The sequence below is a fragment of the Sinohyriopsis cumingii genome, chromosome 9 (assembly GCF_028554795.1).
Source record: "Sinohyriopsis cumingii isolate HCF-2022 chromosome 9, ASM2855479v2, whole genome shotgun sequence".
NCBI classification, from domain to species: domain Eukaryota; kingdom Metazoa; phylum Mollusca; class Bivalvia; order Unionida; family Unionidae; genus Sinohyriopsis; species Sinohyriopsis cumingii.
This window is the reverse complement of record NC_142969.1, coordinates 66,200,603-66,218,214: the sequence shown is the minus strand read 5'-3', so window position 1 is coordinate 66,218,214 and position 17,612 is coordinate 66,200,603. Positions and strand designations below refer to the sequence as shown.

Here is a 17,612-nt window from a genome sequence, read left to right as displayed (position 1 = left end):
ATCCATGCACCTTACGTAGTATGATTTGATTCGGTATTTATCAAAGCCATAAAGTGACTTGTATTGGTATAATTCCGAGCGTGATTAATATGTTATCTGCGTAAAACATCAATAATCTACTGTTTGCCTTATTGAACTTCACAGTGATTAGAAAGAGCAAGGTTATCGGCCGCTATTTTCTAATTTTCTGTTATTTACGAAGCAGTTATAAAGCAGACACGGATGTTTTCTCAGTATTTCAAGTTAACCTAGAGAATGAAAAATACGTGTTTCTTTTCGCCACTTCAGGAATGGAATCTGACTAGGGAGCATATCATTTTCTGTAGTTTTCATTCAAGAGAAGCGAACAGAATGCATGGATTTGTAGAACTTAAATGCAATGGATGTACAATTAGTCTTTGAATCTACATCAGGTATTTTAATAGTGGCTAAGATTTTCACACACACACACACACACACACCACCACCACCACCACCACCACCACCACACGCACACACACACACACACACACACACACACATATATATATATATATATATATATATATATATATATATATATATATATATATATATATATATATACATCCATATGCATCCAAACAGAGATAATTTGCATATACTTCGGAGACTCTGACGTATCCAGAGATCATTTGCATAAACATACTAGAGTTAGACGTATGCAAAGAGAAATAATTTGTACAAACTTACAAGATTATGTCTGTATCCAAGTAGATAATTTGCATAAACTTACGAGAGTGATGTATCCAAACAGAGATAATTTGCATAAACCTACGAGAGTCTGATGAATTCACAGATAATTTGCATAAACGTTCGGGTGTTTTTTGACGTATCTAGAGACAATATGCATACACTTATGAGTGTCTGACGTACCCAAACAGATGTTAAGTGGCATAAACATCTGACAGGCTGACATATCCAAACAGCGATAATCTGCATAAAGTTTCGAGAGTATGAAGAATCCATAGATACTTTTTTGCATAAAGTTTCGAGAGTATGATGAATCTACAGATAATTTGCATAAACGTACGAGAGTCTGATTATCAGTAACCTTAGAGTTGAAAATGAAATTAATTTAATTCTCTGGTACTATTACTGATATTATTATTCTTGCTGTTACAGCTGCAACTATTATTATTATTATTATTATTGCTATTATTATTATCATGATCATTATTATTATTATTATTATTATTATTATTTTCTTATTTCTTCTTCTTCTTCGTCTTCTTTCGCTTTAGAGACCTCTAATTTTTGTGCAAGAAAAACAAATTAAAAATTAGAGAGAAACAAATACAAACCTGCAACGGAAACATAGACAGCGGAAAAAGAAACAATTAAACAATTAATTAAAAAAATTAATCAATAATGAATAATAATGTTGCTAACAGTACGTTTATTATTATTATTATTATTATTATTAACAATTACAATACATTGCAATATTGCATTAAACGTAGTGTATGTATAATCACCACTGCATAGCAACGAAAACACTCGAACCATTACCTTAGTGGAGCATAACAGATTTTATGGACAGCTGGGTGTTAAAATTACTGGCACATTTAAATGAACTCAGATAATACTTCTAGCTCCATCGTAACACTGCATAGATGATTTATGTATTTGTAAGAGGGCAAATCTATGACACAGAATGTATTCATTTCATCACTTTAACTGAACGTTAAGATAAAGATAGAAAGAATGCGTTGGGATAAATAAAGGCACACCATTTACATGTTGCAATAAGAAGTCTCAATGTAGAAACGTTTACTGTATTGAGAAACGTTGACATCCTATGCCAGCAATAAAAAGTTGTGGTAACGATGTTTGGTTTTGTTTTTCTGTACAAATGCGATTGCTAACTGGTCCTCTTTTTTCATGACTTCAGTGCTGTATAATTTGGATATTCATGTTACAGAAGATACATTCTTTTGGCATAACTATATGAAATCTAGATATTGTTTTATTGTAAATGACTGAAGCAAACTAAGATCTATTAACGAAACATGGAAAGTCAATTAGAACATGTTACATTTACCGCTGTCGCTCTAATCGCAAATAACATTGAGTTCACATGTATTACTGTTGGGTTTACTTCTTTTTTATACTCAAAAATGGCTTACTTGCATTCCTTTCTATTGATTTTATTTTAGAGCTCAAAGTTTCTAAAACTGTTAAAATTTTATTGTAATTTACAGGACAATGATCTCAACGTAATCTCTGTATGATGGCCCCCATTCATCATTGCTTTCAGAAATGCATACTTATAATTCTTTATCTGGTGTCAATGTTGCATTATTTACTTATATACCTTGTTGGTTTTGGATGTTTGTGATCATTATTGACTAATTTTGAATTTAAAAAATCATTTCATTGAAGTTTTAATTAGGCAAATTAGAAACTTATCTAAGGAAACTCGGATAGCAGTGCGAACAGTCTTGGGGCAAATTTGTTCAACATTTTCAGTGGAAGTTGTTCGTGTACTCATCTAATTTCAGTCTTTGTTTGCTTCGTGTAATTAGAGTCCTGCAGAGATATAACATCACCAGTGTAGTGCAAGATTCAGCATAAATATTATTTTGCGCATGAGCACTTGACGTCTCCACCGCAGACCATTCATATTCTTTTCGACTAAAGAACACGCATTTCCGGCAGAGTTCCGTCAGGCTTTCAAAGCAGTTGCTTCACGCTTGATTAACATCTTAGAAGATGAAAGAAAAACTAGATCAAAATGAGATCCTTTGACCGAAATTAATCGATATAATTCTTTTTCAAATCTCTTGCCTGAAGACATGCGGTGTTTTCTCACTCTTACCGGAAGTCAATGATGAAGTCTACCACATGTGATACTGCTGGGAAGAGATATTTTATGTTGTCTATATTCCAGCAACTGCTGAAAAGGAGAGCGTGACATGTCGTGTCCAACGAAATCAGATCTTCCTGATCAGTAGAATGGAACCTATTTTTGCAGGCCAAGTAACTACAAAATCATATTTATTAATTAATTTAACAATCTGGTTTAGGTGTAGCTACATTGTATGATATCCTACTCTTCCCATAAACCTCAGCAGTTTTTCTCAGACCTGGGCGCTGTTCCCATTCGTTTGGTCAGTACGAGAGAATGAACGAGGGAAAAGAACAAGGGTTTGTCAGAAGATCACATCACAAGGCAGACAAAATTGTTTATTGGGATAAAACAATAAAGATCATTAAAACGTATTGAACAATTTACTTAACGTCCAGAAAATGACGATCCTGGATTGTAGCCTCTAATGATTCACTTTCAGTGGAAATGACAATGAAAAAAGCACGAGCTCTATTCAGATCCAGGTCAAATGACAACTGTTTCACTGCCATAATTAGCAAGTCCAGTTGAGAGAAGGTGTTCTGTAATTAGTCCGTTGGAAACGGATACAGTCTGCAGGGTTGGAACATGAGCGTTAGGAACTGTCACTGATTAGAAAACCAAGATATCCATTCTAAATGTAACCATATCCGTCCATGATATTGCGATCTATATACATATGCTGTTTTGTGTCAAATACTTTGATTTAACAAAATATAATCAAGGTTTGAAAAGGTACACCTGACAACTTCCTAAAAGAAGACTCTGTGCATACACTGGAACAAAAGCAAAAACACCCAACCCACACCTCCCCCTACTCAAAATATAGATGAATTTTCTTGAGCTGATGCTTCAATGACTATTGGATATAAATGATTATTGGATATGAATGACTATTGGATATAAATGACTATTGGATATAAGAATGGAGGAGAGAAGAATAACACAGACTTAGCAAAACTAGTTCTTAAAAATGACGTTTACAATTTGTTCATGAAAGTTTAGACCATTAGTTTCGAAAAATCAACTTTCATTCCGGAACTCAAAGTCACTGCTTCTCCTAATTATCGCAGGAATGAATGTAATGAATTTACACAGAGTGTGTTAGGATCGTTTTCATCATAAGCTTGACATTCATATAAGAAAATCACCACAAAAAAGCTGGCACATAGACAAATATTTTCAACTTTGTAGCGAAATAGAAACTGTTGGAAGGACTTTATGTTCGGGTTACCACTGTAAATCCACGACGGTGTGTGTGAAATTAGACAATACCTTTTGCCGATATTGCTGTGGGCGCAGTTGCAGAAATTGGTTAGTTGTATGGTGAACAATGTCGACGTGTATTTTGCATTTCGGTTTGCTGGACAACATTTTTACCTAGAATACACATTGTGATGCGCACATGATGATATGCATTATATCTAATGTTGTCGTATTTCCTCCCCCCTTCTCTCTCTCTCTCTCTCTCTCTCTCTCTCTCTCTCTCTCTCTCTCTCTCTCTCTCCAACCTCTTCGGATTCTCAACCTTAACTTGGTTACAGTCTTTTCCCTCTATGGGATTCACTATTGTTTCCTTCAACTAAAATATAATACCTAACCTAAATATTTGTTAGAATTTTTCATTCTGGAATCGAATAATATTCCCACTCCTTTTACGTCAGAAATCGTTTTATCGTAATTTCAAATAACTATGCTAACAGTGTCAGTTCGTATCTGATACTGACACAGGATACTATTAATATAATGTCTTTTCTATCGGCTACTTGCATTCCTAACTAGAACTATGCCATAACTAGATTTTGTAGTGAAACTATTACATAAATATAAATCCCTAGCTGAACGATGTATGTTGACTCACGCAGATTTTCTGTTAAGAGAATTCACACCTTAATTACACAAATTAATTAATGGACTTAAGTCTTGTTTTGACTATATTACTTACTAACTAGCGATTCACTGACATACATATCGTAAAACCAATATTAGCATACACGCTACATATTATTTAAGACACATCAATTAATTCTCACAATTCCTATCAGAGTTATGCATGAAATTCCTACAATGCATGATTTCTATTACATTTAAACCATTAAATCCAAACACATCCATGACAATGAAATATTGAGTGACATTCTTACAATACATGAATCGTATAACATTCGAGACAAGGAGTTCACGATTTAATTCTGAAATCAAGGAAAATTCAAATATCAATTTTGACCCAATAACATCAACAAATAAGTACAAACTTGCATCAGTGAATATACTGTATACGAATGGGACAATACCTTGTGCTTTCCGGGACTCCCTCCCTTTCTATTAAACCGAATAGGTCTTTCTCGTGTCCTCAAGTTTGCAGACATCGCGTTCCTTGGACGCATTATTTAACGAGAGAAGTTATTGTTAATTTCCTCTGAGTCCCTCAGACGTCCTATTTCGATACAAAATTTTACTGCCGAATTTCGCAAGGAAATTGCTTAAATCCTTAGATTTCGTCCAATAAACACAATCTCTTTTCGCTTAGCCAATCAAAATTAACTTTCTCTAACTGCAAAAAATCATTCATGAAAATCAAAGTCAGAACAATTATCTTTAGTCCGCGTCTATTAATAACTATTTAGGAAAACATCATTTTATGACACCTATGTCAAATAGGCCAAGATTTCCAAAATATATATCCTAATGTCAGAACTATATCATTTTCCACCACGTGACCCTAACATTCAATCTGTCTCACCCTTATCCGAACGGACTCTAATTAAAATGCACTCATGCCCCACAAATAAGAGTGGTCAACCATTACAAGCTACAATTTTATTGCGAGTCTAGCCCATACGTCAATCTATACAATTTTGCACCATTAATATCTGATATAATTTCAACAACCACAACAACAAAAAAAAAAGAACGAAGAAGCCACGAAAACAGCCGATACAGTTGCAGCGAATGGCATCAGATATATCCAAATTGATTACTGGATATAAAAATAGATATGTCAACGAGATAATGAAAATTGTTTGATATATAACATGTAGATCAACGAGGCATTCGAGATTCATGAACAAAATATATAAATAGATACGACGATATCTGGCTGCATACACCACGGAGTTTACATCTTAAAGTTAGACTGCAAAGGGCACCATTTACAAAAGTTTCCATCTAATTCATACAAGGGATAATAAAGAGCATGTGCGACTACGCCACCCGCTCTACTTCAGAATAACTTTGGAGAATTTCAGCAACCATAATATAAACTATCCAGTTCACTGCATATATTCTTCGGGTAAATATATATATATATATATATATATATATATATATATATATATATATATATATATATATATATATATATATATATATATATATATATATATACTTCTTTCCTTTTTTTGAAACACTGATGGAATAAATTATTGGGCATGATGATGATGACGTATCGGGTAATATGGACATCCATTTTGATTTCATTTCAGATTGCAAAAGTACAGTGTGAAAATCAGGTCATGAGGTCAATAGGTAGAACACATGGTTTCAAAAATTTATATTTCTTCTTCATCAGTTAAATCTCAAATAATATTAAATTTACTTCAATCATTAAAGAAAACACATTTATAAAACTGATTTTTTTATACTTGGATCATTCAATCCTCTAATGGGTCGAGAGCTGTGTACTTGACTTAACTTGGGTTAGTCTTAGATGTTTCTTGAAAAAATATCTGGCTCTTTTGATATGTTACACCTTTTACTACTAATACCACTACTACTGCTACCACACAGTCTGGCAACTTCTGTTACTGACACTTTTTCTGCTGCTGCTACTACCACTGCTACCACTACTACTACTCACTTATGAGATTGCTTTTGTTAAAGCTTCGAAAAGACCGAGTCCTATATTTTAAATGGAGACAGGATAATTCGAAGAAGAAAGTACCATGAAATGAGACACTTAACATGTGGAAGAGAGTATTAGCAGCAGTAACAACAACAACATCAACAGCTACTACTGCAAAAATGAACACTGCATCTGTTAGCATTGCTCATACAAGTATAATCAGAGCAATGGTTCAAAGGAACACCATGTCTCACTCAAATTTTATACACAATTTCGCGACTATATTAGTCTCAACATTACTGACGTTGTCACCAATCACAAAGGTGACGTTATGTTTCGATATTTGCTACAGCAGGCTAGATGATAATAGCAATAATAATAATAATAATAATAATAATAATAACAACAACAACAAAAACAGCAAGGACAACAACATTGGAAGTTTTAATAAACAGATTTTGCTTCAGTGTCATGACAAAGCTAAGCATCAGGTCCTGCCGTTTCGTAATTTTTTTATCCAGATGTGTCAATTAAAAGGAAAAAAATATATTGTCACTGAAAATGACAAGACAGAAGACGTTTTATTTACAAGAGTGGTCGCCGCTGTATCCCTCTTATGTTTGGTGCTGGATGTTACAAGTCAATGATGGGGGAAAACAGGTGCCTGAAGGGTTTACTTGCAAATCGGCGACATTCAGTATAGGAAAGGTATACAAATTCAGAGGGAATTCGGAAAACAGCACCCAAATTCGCGTAAACGTATGTCTGTGTCTGTTACGTCCAACAAACATCGCTTTGAAACTTTTGGACCTTTCTTTGAAAGTCACGTGCTGCATATTCCATCCCTATAAACATTTTACAAAATTCGAAGCTTGAACACAAATGCATTTATTTTTTGGGTTTCCTTGCAGTGAAATGTTTGATTTAGGCCCCATATTTTTGTATTCTCTGCTGACATGGTGAAAATAAAACTTAGTAAAAGTATGTTGTTTGATGGAGTTGCATACCTTGTCTCTGTATATAAATATAAATCCCTATTAAAAGAAGTGTCTATGGGAGTGGTAATGAAATACAACAATATGATATACCTTATAGCAGTACCCGTCTATTCCATCCTCGCATGCAAAAAAGACCTGAAATTATCAAAATACGTGGAACTCTACCAGAGAACTTAAAAATTCGGAGATTATACTAAGTGTGGTGGGAGCAAAAGGAACAATAAAAAAAATAAAACTTAAAGAGAAGCCAGGAATAGCGCTAAAGTCAGATCGTCTACAGAAAGATGAATTCTTCTAAACAACAAAGATATTTCGGACGTTCTTTGAGATCAGACACTACGGATAGCATCGCTGTCTCAGGCATAATAGATCATCCCAAAAATAATACTGTTACAAGACTGATGAAGAAAATAATAATAATAATAATAATAATAATAAAAAGAAGAAGAAGAAGAAGAAGAAGAAGAAGAAGATATTATTATTAGGAACAAAACTACCACTACTACTGCTGCTGCTGCTGTTAGCCATAATAATAATAATAATAATAATAATATAAACAACAACAATAGTTGATTGGTCGTTGTCATTTTAAAGGCACATTAAAACATGCATCGTTATATCATGCCAAATCATTGCAACTGGAGTAAACGTCTAAGTCCAACGGCACACACCATGGCCATCTGACCCAGCCTAGTCTGGGCAAGGTAGATATCAAACCCGTACCCTTCTGGTCGCAAGTTCTACACTCTAATCACTTCATTAATAAAGATGATGATGACAATGATGCTATTCTTCTTGTCACTATTAGTAATAGCTGTAGTAACAGTGATGGCAGTTGCTGTCTTGTCACTATTAGTAATAGCTTTAGCAACAGTGATGGCAGTTGCTGTCTTGTCAAAAAAGAATTAAATAAAAACAACTGGTCAGATGGACGTATTGCGAGAAGTGAATAGCCAGTCTTGTCGTCTAAGACACTTAAATGGAATCACGGTAAGAGCGAATAGCCAGTCTTGTCGTCTAAGACACTTAAATGGCATTACGGTAAGAGCGAATAGCCAGTCTTGTCGTCTATGACACTTAAATGGAATCACGGTAAGAGCGAATAGCCAGTCTTGTCGTCTAAGACACTTAAATGGAATCACGGTAAGAGCGCTCTCTCTCTCTCTCTCTCTATTGAACCAGTTCAAACTTGCTCACCGTACGTGAAAATAAAGCGGGATCGTGAAAGTATTACATCAAAGCACTGACATTACTCAGAAGAAAAAGAAACAGTGAGATTTTGTTTGGTATAATAAAATGTTGGAGATAAATATTTAAAACTGGTGCTGATTATTAGTTAAGATTGGAGAAATGCATGCAATCCTGCATCTGTTGAATGAACACGTGCGATTAGTGAGCGATCTTTGCTGAATACGAAATTTAAATCAAGCTGAGGCGTTCGTATCTGATATCATCAGCTTTAAATGAAAAATGGTGTTTGGGAGAATGTCCACACAACTATGGAAGACGATACATTTCTTTCTAGATGGGTCTGATAAACGTAATGCATGATAACCATGCCTTTATCCTTGAACTTTTTATATACTTGTCGACTCACAATTGTTCTGATGTTTTTTAAATATTTATCTGTATGTAAATTTCATTTTCGCAATTTAGCAAAAAATAATAAAAAATAAAACAACATATGTAGGTAAAATGGAGCAAAAGTGGCATGACGATAACCTTGAATGGATAGAAAATGTAAGTTTGCAAGTAGCATGTTACAACTCATGTCAATTGCTCATACAGAAAATCCATTCTCCGTTTTTTTTATTGTTGTTTTCTTTACCCCCTTCAGTGACACTGTTGCCGACAAAATAATCATAACAATCTGATATTTTCCCTTTTTGCAGTTATTTAAGGAACTGGGTGGGGATTTTGTCTGATGGCGCCAAGGGAGTGTGAAGTACGTCTGATATGTCACAAAGCACAAATAGCAGACGACAAAAATAAGGGAACGGTAAATTCAAAACAAGTCTATCGGAGTAAGCAGTTATTGTAAACTCAACTTCTCCAATCGATAGATCATGTCGTTATGTTGGCATTAATCTTTAAACTTCATTTCACTGATTTGCTTCAGTATCTTTTCTTAAAAAGGCACAACTTTTTGAAAAGTATTGTACAAAGTGTCATTTTTATATGACAAATCCTGAATAGTTTTGTTTATCATCTTACTAAGTGAATTGATTTAGGATATACCATAAATAGACAACTTGGCGAGTAAAATAACATGAATTCTTTGTGCCTAAAAAGAAAAAGAGAAAACGGAAACATAAATGCACAGCCGGAAAACGAATAGGTAACGCTGAAAGTCACTCAAACTGTCAGATCTACGTTACTCCACGATAGAGCTGTCACTACCTAGCGAGATTAGCCGATCTAAACTTTCAGATTACGTGTAGGGCGGAACTCTTAGCCAAACATACAAGTCAAACAATGGGCACTAATTATGATTCTGTTCTGCAACAGAATAATTATCGTTTTTTTGTCCCAGGGTCGAGACTTGGATACGTACTTATTAAAATTAGAAGCAAAATCATATAGTATGATTTACATCCATTGATCACAAGAAAAATAACAAAAGCTTTCAATGTATAACATGGAGATTTTAACAGAATTATTTACACTACACGTCATATTTATGATAATACATTATATTACAAATTCATGACGTCATTCACTCTTATGTGTTGTAAAGGAATATTTTATGTTGGCGTGATGTAGCTGAAAGGATATGTTCCAATTTAAAACAACTTAGATATTGCATGTTGCACTAAATCATATAATAAAATAACATTAACGTTGGTATCAGTCAGTGTGGAACTTTATAAACCAGTAAACGAAATTATATTTAAATTTCTCTGAGATTTATTATCAGGACCATGGCAAATGGCTAATAAAGAACGCACCCAGCCGTTATAAAATCCACTTGCCCAACAGGGTCATATTTTCTTGTTACTATTATTTGCACCACCCACCTCACCGCAATTCCCCACCTGGATGAGAACAGAGTTCATGGTTGGTCTATTATATATGCGATATTCTTCGTTAGAACTGAATATTATTCTCTAGAGAATCATACAAATTGTGCGATTTCCAATGCTTTCACCATTTCACTATTTCAGATACGGAATTCTAAATAATTGTCGCATGCACCATACATCTCTGCCTTGGCGATGTCTGGCATGATATCGTGAGCTGTGCTTCTCGTTCATTTCGTCAGTAGCTGTAGAGATGAGCAATTGATAGCAATGGAATAGCTTGCATGTTCTGAGCACTGCAAAAATGTCCATGTTCTTTGATCAAAGTTGAGAATAAAAATGAAGTACGATCGGCAAATTTGTAGCTTCAAGTGTCGTAATTAATTTGTGTAATCGTACTGTGGAGAGTATAGTTGATCTGCATACAATTCAATAAAACAATCACTCATTGTATCAATAGGGTCAGTGTCAACCAACTCTTTAAACTAAATGGGTTCAGTGGCGTCACTAAGGGACGCAGGGGGTGTGGACCGCACCGGGTGACACCATCAGAAGGGGTGACACTAAAATTACTGTCATTAACGTTTTGAATTTTTGTGCAGGAAAGAGGTCCATGTGGGGTGGTGGTAGTAACACCAGGAGCTACCGCACATGACTGTGTATAAAATGTTTGAATTTTTGTGCAGGAAGGATGTCGATCGGGGTGACACCATGAGTTACATCACTGGGTGTCACCACCCCTACCGACGCCACTGAATGGATTAAAATATAATGTATCTGTCTCTGTTCCTTTAGGGGTTGGAGTCTCGGATTCAGCCAATGTGGGTATGTGATAAAGCTTGCCAGTTGCTTCTCGTGGGTCGGTGGTTCTTTCTGGGGATTTCCTGGGTTCTTCCTCCACCATTAAAACTGGCCGCCATGTATAGCCTATCGTGTGCTGAAAAATGGCGTCAAACCCTACAACAACAACAACTGTTGATTTATGGTGAAAAACATTGCATTGAAAGTCAGAAAGATGAATGAGTGCTAATCATAGGTAACCAATACACTCCTGAAGTTCTTCAGTCCTAGGAGCCAAGACAAGAAGCCAGTTATAATAAGAGACTGTGTGAGATGTTGCTGATGACTGTTTCCTGATATGTGACACAGTATGTGCCAATTCTTTTCATATTGTGACGATTTCGGTCACACAGTCAGTATCAAGAAGACATCAACCGTAACACGGAAAGCCTTATGAAGAGCATAACATTACAGTAAATGGACAAAACTCTCTTGGCAGTGGACAGGTTCACCTATCTCAACAGCACACTGTCACGTGCAGACCACATCGATGATGAAGCCAACGCTAGAACTGCTAAAACATGAGTGGCCTCTAGCAGACCACGTGCAAATGTGTTGGGGCTTAACGGGTCAGTCTATAAACAAAACGTAAGGTCCACAAAGCAAACGTTAATACAGACCGTGCTGTATGCATCCAAAACCTGGACATTGTATAGATGCCATGCCAAGCAGCTTAAATCTGTTTCATTCAGGTGCAGCATTCAAAGCATCCACACTCTGCTGATGAAATCGCATTTGAGACGAGAAGACCACGTCACCAGGATGTCAGAAGAGCAACTACCAAAGAAGATTTTCTATGGCGAGCAGATGGAGAGAAAACAATCTAAAGGTGGTCATATGAACCGCTTCAAAGAGTCACTCAAGTCATCCTTGACTCACTTCAATATTGACCCGGAGTCTTGAGAAAAATCACACACAGGAGCTGCAGACTTTTAACGGACTAGACTTACAGAGGCATGCAGAAGTTTGAGCAGAGTAAATCTCTGAACTGCAGCACTTCCTCTATTGATCCAACAATCATGAACTATAGTCAAGTGTGCCATGGACAGTTCAGGACAAAACTGACTTGATCAATGTTTCAGTTGCTCACAAAAACCCTTGGCATCCGTCCGTCTACGAGAGACGATGGCATAGCTCCAAAGTACGCTTTTGCTTATCCTTCTTTTTAGCTCTCTTTTCAGCTTGCTTTATTCTTCTCTTTTCCTCTGCGTTTTGAACTCCCTGCCTGACAGCTAGACGCCAGCTGGAACGGTTGTTTGCACAGCTCTCCCAGTCGTTGACATTGATGTTTGCTGTCTTCATATCCTTCTTGCAAACATCTTTGTAGCGCAGATGTGGTCGTCCAGTTGGTCGTGCACCTTCTGCTAACTCCCCATATAACAGGTCCTTGGTAATGCAACCTGGGTCCATTCTCTTGACATGGCCGAGCCAGCGAAGGCGCCTCTCGCTGAGTATGGAGAACATGCTGTTCATGTTGGCGCGTTCTAGAACCTCTGTGTTGGGTACTTTTGTCCTGCCACTGGATGTGCAGAATGCGCCCCAGACATCTCAGGTGGAAGCTGTTGAGTTTCCTCTCGTGTCTTGCATAGGTGGTTCATGTTTCGCTGCTGTAGAGAAGTGAGCTGAGCACGCACGCTTGGTAGACACGCAGTTTGGTCTTCTCTGTGAGGTTTGGGTTGTTCCAGACCCTCTGGTTAAGTCTGGCCAACACTGCTGCTGCCTTGGCAATCCTGCCGCCCACCTCAGAATCAATGGAGAGTGAGCTGGAGATGTTAGACCCGAGGTATGTGAAGTTCTCGACAACTTCCAAATTGTACCCATCGATGGAGACAGAGGGAGGGGAGTCTGTGTCCTGTGCCATGACATTCGTTTTCTTCAAACTGATGGTCAGTCCAAATTCCTTACATGCATGGGAGAGGCAGCATACCAGCTGCTGAAGTCCATCTTCCGTGTGTGATGTCAAGGCTGCATCGTCGGCAAAGAGCAATTCACGGATGAGTACCTCTGTGACTTTAGTCTTAGCACGGAGACGGGCGATGTTGAACAGCTTGCCGTCAGCCCTGGTATGGATGTACACTCCCTCGCTGCAGTCCTTGAATGCGTACTGGAGAAGAAGATGGCAAAGAGCGTCGGTGCAAGGACACAGCCTTGTTTGACTCCGCTAATGACTGGGAATGCTTCAGATGTTGCGCCATTGAAGCACACTGTGCTGTGCATGTTCTCGTGGAACGACATAATGACAGCAAGCAGACGTGGGGGGCAGACGATCTTCTGCAGGAGTCTGAAGAGTCCACTCCGACTAACCATGTCAAACGCCTTCGTCAGGTCTATGAAGGCAATGTAGAGGGGCATCTGCTGCTCGCGACACTTCTCCTGCAGCTGACGTAGTGAGAAGATCATGTCTACAGTTGACCTGCCGGTTCGAAATCCACACTGGGATTCTGGGTAGACGCGGGAGGCTAGGATCTGCAAGCGCGCCAAGGCAACACGGGCGAAGGCCTTTCCGACGATGCTGAGGAGGGAGATGCCCCGATAGTTGTTGCAGTCGCTACGGTCTCCTTTGTTTTTGTACAAAGTGACGATGTTGGCGTCACGCATGTCCTGTGGGATGTATCCCTGTTCCCAGCAAAGGCAGAGGAGTGTGTGTAGGGGCTGGAGCAGTGCTGGTTTTCCGCTCTTAAGGACTTCAGGCGGAATGCCGTCTCTTCCAGGAGCCTTCCCACAGGCAAGGCAATCGATGGCTTTTCCGAGCTCTTCCAGGGTGGGCTGTGTGTCTAGCTCCTCCATGACAGGCAGGTCTGGAATGGCGTCCAGGGCAGTTCCAGTGACATTGTTTTGGGTTGCATATAGCTCGAGATAGTGCTCAACCCATCGCTGCAGTTGTTTCCCCTGGTCTGTGATGACTTCGCCTGTCTTGGACTTGAGGGGGGCGGTCTTGTAGCTGGGGGGGCCTGTCGCCTTTTTGATACCCTCATACATTCCTCTTGTGTCCCCAGTGTCAGCAGCTGTCTGTATACTGTTGCAAAGGTTCAGCCAGTAGGTGTTTGCACAGCGGCGGGCGGTCTTCTGGGCGTTATTCCTTGCAATCCTGAGGGCTTGTAGTGTTCTGGGGCTAGGTACAGCCTTGTATGCCAGGAGGGCTTTCCTCTTTGCCTCAGTCACGGGCTCCATCTCCTCCCAGTTTGCCTCATACCAGTCGACATTCTTTCGCTCTCTCTTCCCGTAAGCTGTGATGGCTGAATTGTACACAGAGTCACGGACATGGGACCACTTGGAATCAATGGTGTCATCAGGTGTCACTTTGGTGAGGGCTTCCTTCAGTTTGCTGATGAACTGCTGTGTTTTCTCTGGGTTGCTTGCACAGCAGGTGTTGATACGTGGGTGACCCTTCTTCTTGGCGTGGTGCAGCTTCTTGGGTAATATTCGCACCTTGCTGGCCACGAGGGAATGGTCCGTGTCACAATCGGCACTGTGGTAGCTGCGGGTAAGGAGGACACTGGCCAGTTCTGCACGCCTGGTGTTGACGAGGTCTAGCTGGTGCCAGTGGCGTGAATGTGGGTGTCTCCACGACACCTGGTGGATCTCCTTGCATTTGAAGAAAGTGTTGGTCACACATAGGCTGTGGGAGCAGCACATCTTCAGCAGTCGCTGACCATTCTCGTTAATCTTGCCCCTTCCGTAAAAGCCGAGACAGGTGGACCAGGCCTCATGGTCAGCTCCCACTCTAGCATTGAAGTCTCCTAGTAAGTAAAGGCTTTCATTGTTGGGGATACTGGATATTGCCTGATCCAGAGCCTCATAAAACTTGTCTTTCTCCTCGTAGGTGGAGTAGAGGGCTGGGGCGTACACACTGAAGATGTTGACCGGGCCTAAGGATGTTGACAGCCGGAGGGCAAGGATTCTCTCAGTACCTGATGATGGAGGTTCAATGAAGGCGATTAGCGTGTTCTTGACGGCAAAGCCTACACCATGCTGCCTAGGTTCATCCAAGGGCTTCCCCTGCCAAAAGAATGTGTAATTGGCTTCCCTGATGGTGCCGCTGTCAGCCAGTCAGGTCTCCTGGAGGCAGGCAATGTCGATGTTCAGTCGGGAGCGTTCTCTGTCAATGACAGCAGTCTTCCGTGCATCGTCGATCTGCTGTAGGTCAGTGGTCAATCCAGGACACATGGTCCTGATGTTCCAGGTTGCAAAACGAAGAGTTGGAGTCTTTTTATTTCTTCTTTTAGTCTTTCCTGGTGCAGAGTTTTGTGGCCCACTTGTCGAGATGGTTCTCTAAGCTCCACGCACCCAGTGAAGCAGGCAGGCCATGGCGGGCAGCACCTTACTGACTGGGGGCTGCCCAGCTTGAGGCGGGCGGTAGCTGTCCAGTGAGACCTGATGATCTCTCCCACCGTCAGAAGTAACCCCTCGCGCCAAGCTCTACGCCAATCGAGCTTTGACTTAGAACCGGTAAACTGTTACTTCTCGTGTTGTGCCGACGCCGTACGACGACGTTGGAGTGTCCTCTCCAGTGGAGCTATGAAGCCTGGGCAGGGTGGTATGGAGAATCAGCTGTTGCCCATGCAGCAGATCCCCCCCCCCCTCCACGCAGCTGGTGTGCCCAAGGGAACGACGAATGCCGATACAGCTTGGCACCAACGGCGTCGCAGGAGTTGCCGGAATGACGTTGAAGTCAATGTCATACCGCCTTAGGGACTCCATCTCCGGATTTTCTGTCGGGATTTACTCCCTTAGCCTTTCCCATGAGTGGGTATAGCCACAAAGCAGCAGAGGTTTGGAATCAGAGTTTTCCTTCTCCTAGATGAGCTACCATCCAAGGTTTACGAGTCCCATCTACCCGAAGCAACTGGTTTAAAGGCGCCAGTGGGCCGCCTTCACCCCTTCTCCTGTTAGTAGAAAACTTGGTCTGCCGGGCTTCAAATCTAAGCCACTCGCGAAGGCCAGGAGCTGGATTTTAGTTGACAGAGGCAGTAAGAGACGCAGGCCGTATGGGACATTTTGGAGGATTGGGGCGCTTGTCTCCCACTCCCACCCCGGGCAATGTCAACCTTAGACCACAAAAACCAAATCAGTTTATATTGTCACGATCATGTTCTAGCTCGAAGATGAAAAACAACCAATAACATAGCGAGAACAGAATCAGTAGTGTTTCCCATTCATAGGTCACGGGATTGTTTCTTGTACACAAGGATTGCCGTATATATAGCCATCGATCTTTATAAGGTGAGGGACATACAAATAAAGCCCCAGCTGGGAGCTGAATATTAATAGAATACCAATGATTTCCTGAACATGAAGATGAAGATGCCGCATTTCTTCGATGCAGTCAAGGATTTCTTTCAGTCAAATTTGATGATATTATTCATTGCGATGACCGACGAGCAACCCACTTAAAACATTGTATAGGTTTAATCGTGATCTAGAAGGGGACACTGGCTTCTGGCTATCCGATTTATTTGATCTCTGAATTAAACATCTATCTATCCTTATGCTTCTTTCTTAGATTGCAGAATAGCGTAATAGAAGAACTAATTTTTATTGGTTACAAAGAAGTGTCAATTATTTCGATAACTAGGATATGAACATATTTTTCATTTCAACGACGCGACACAACATCAATAAGAACAAACGTTCAAATGTTTTCAAGACAAAGCGTCATTGAAATTTACAACTTAAGTTGTACGTTATGAAGAATGACGACTAATCATGAGCTCATAATATATTTGTTTGTTTTAATTGTGATTCATTGCCCTACCTGTTGTAAAATGCTCCTACATTCGGAATACATTACCTTTCCAAAGTATATTCATGACAATAAGATTTGCAACATTTAAATAAATTTTAATTTTCAAAGTACGCCATCATCTGGCATTATTTCTTTTATAACAATTTCTTCTCATGTTTACTTACAGAACTCTTAAATTACAGAATATCAATTCAAAATGAAATGTATAAAAACTGGGTGCCTTCTCGTGAGATTCAATGTAGCACATATATGTTTACCAACATGCATGTTTTATAATTTCTCTCATCTCCAAATT

The 17,612-nt window shown here is 39.3% G+C and overlaps 1 long non-coding RNA gene across 1 annotated transcript in view; it reads left to right on the top strand.

Moving 5' to 3' along the window:
• Window positions 1–262: 262 nt before the first annotated feature.
• LOC149791940 (uncharacterized) overlaps window positions 263–17,612 on the top strand; it is a 40,178-nt gene continuing 22,828 nt past the window's right edge. Inside the window, exon 1 of the long non-coding RNA XR_016423235.1 lies at window positions 263–413. This is a non-coding gene — a long non-coding RNA (uncharacterized LOC149791940). The remainder of the gene's footprint in view (window positions 414–17,612) is intronic.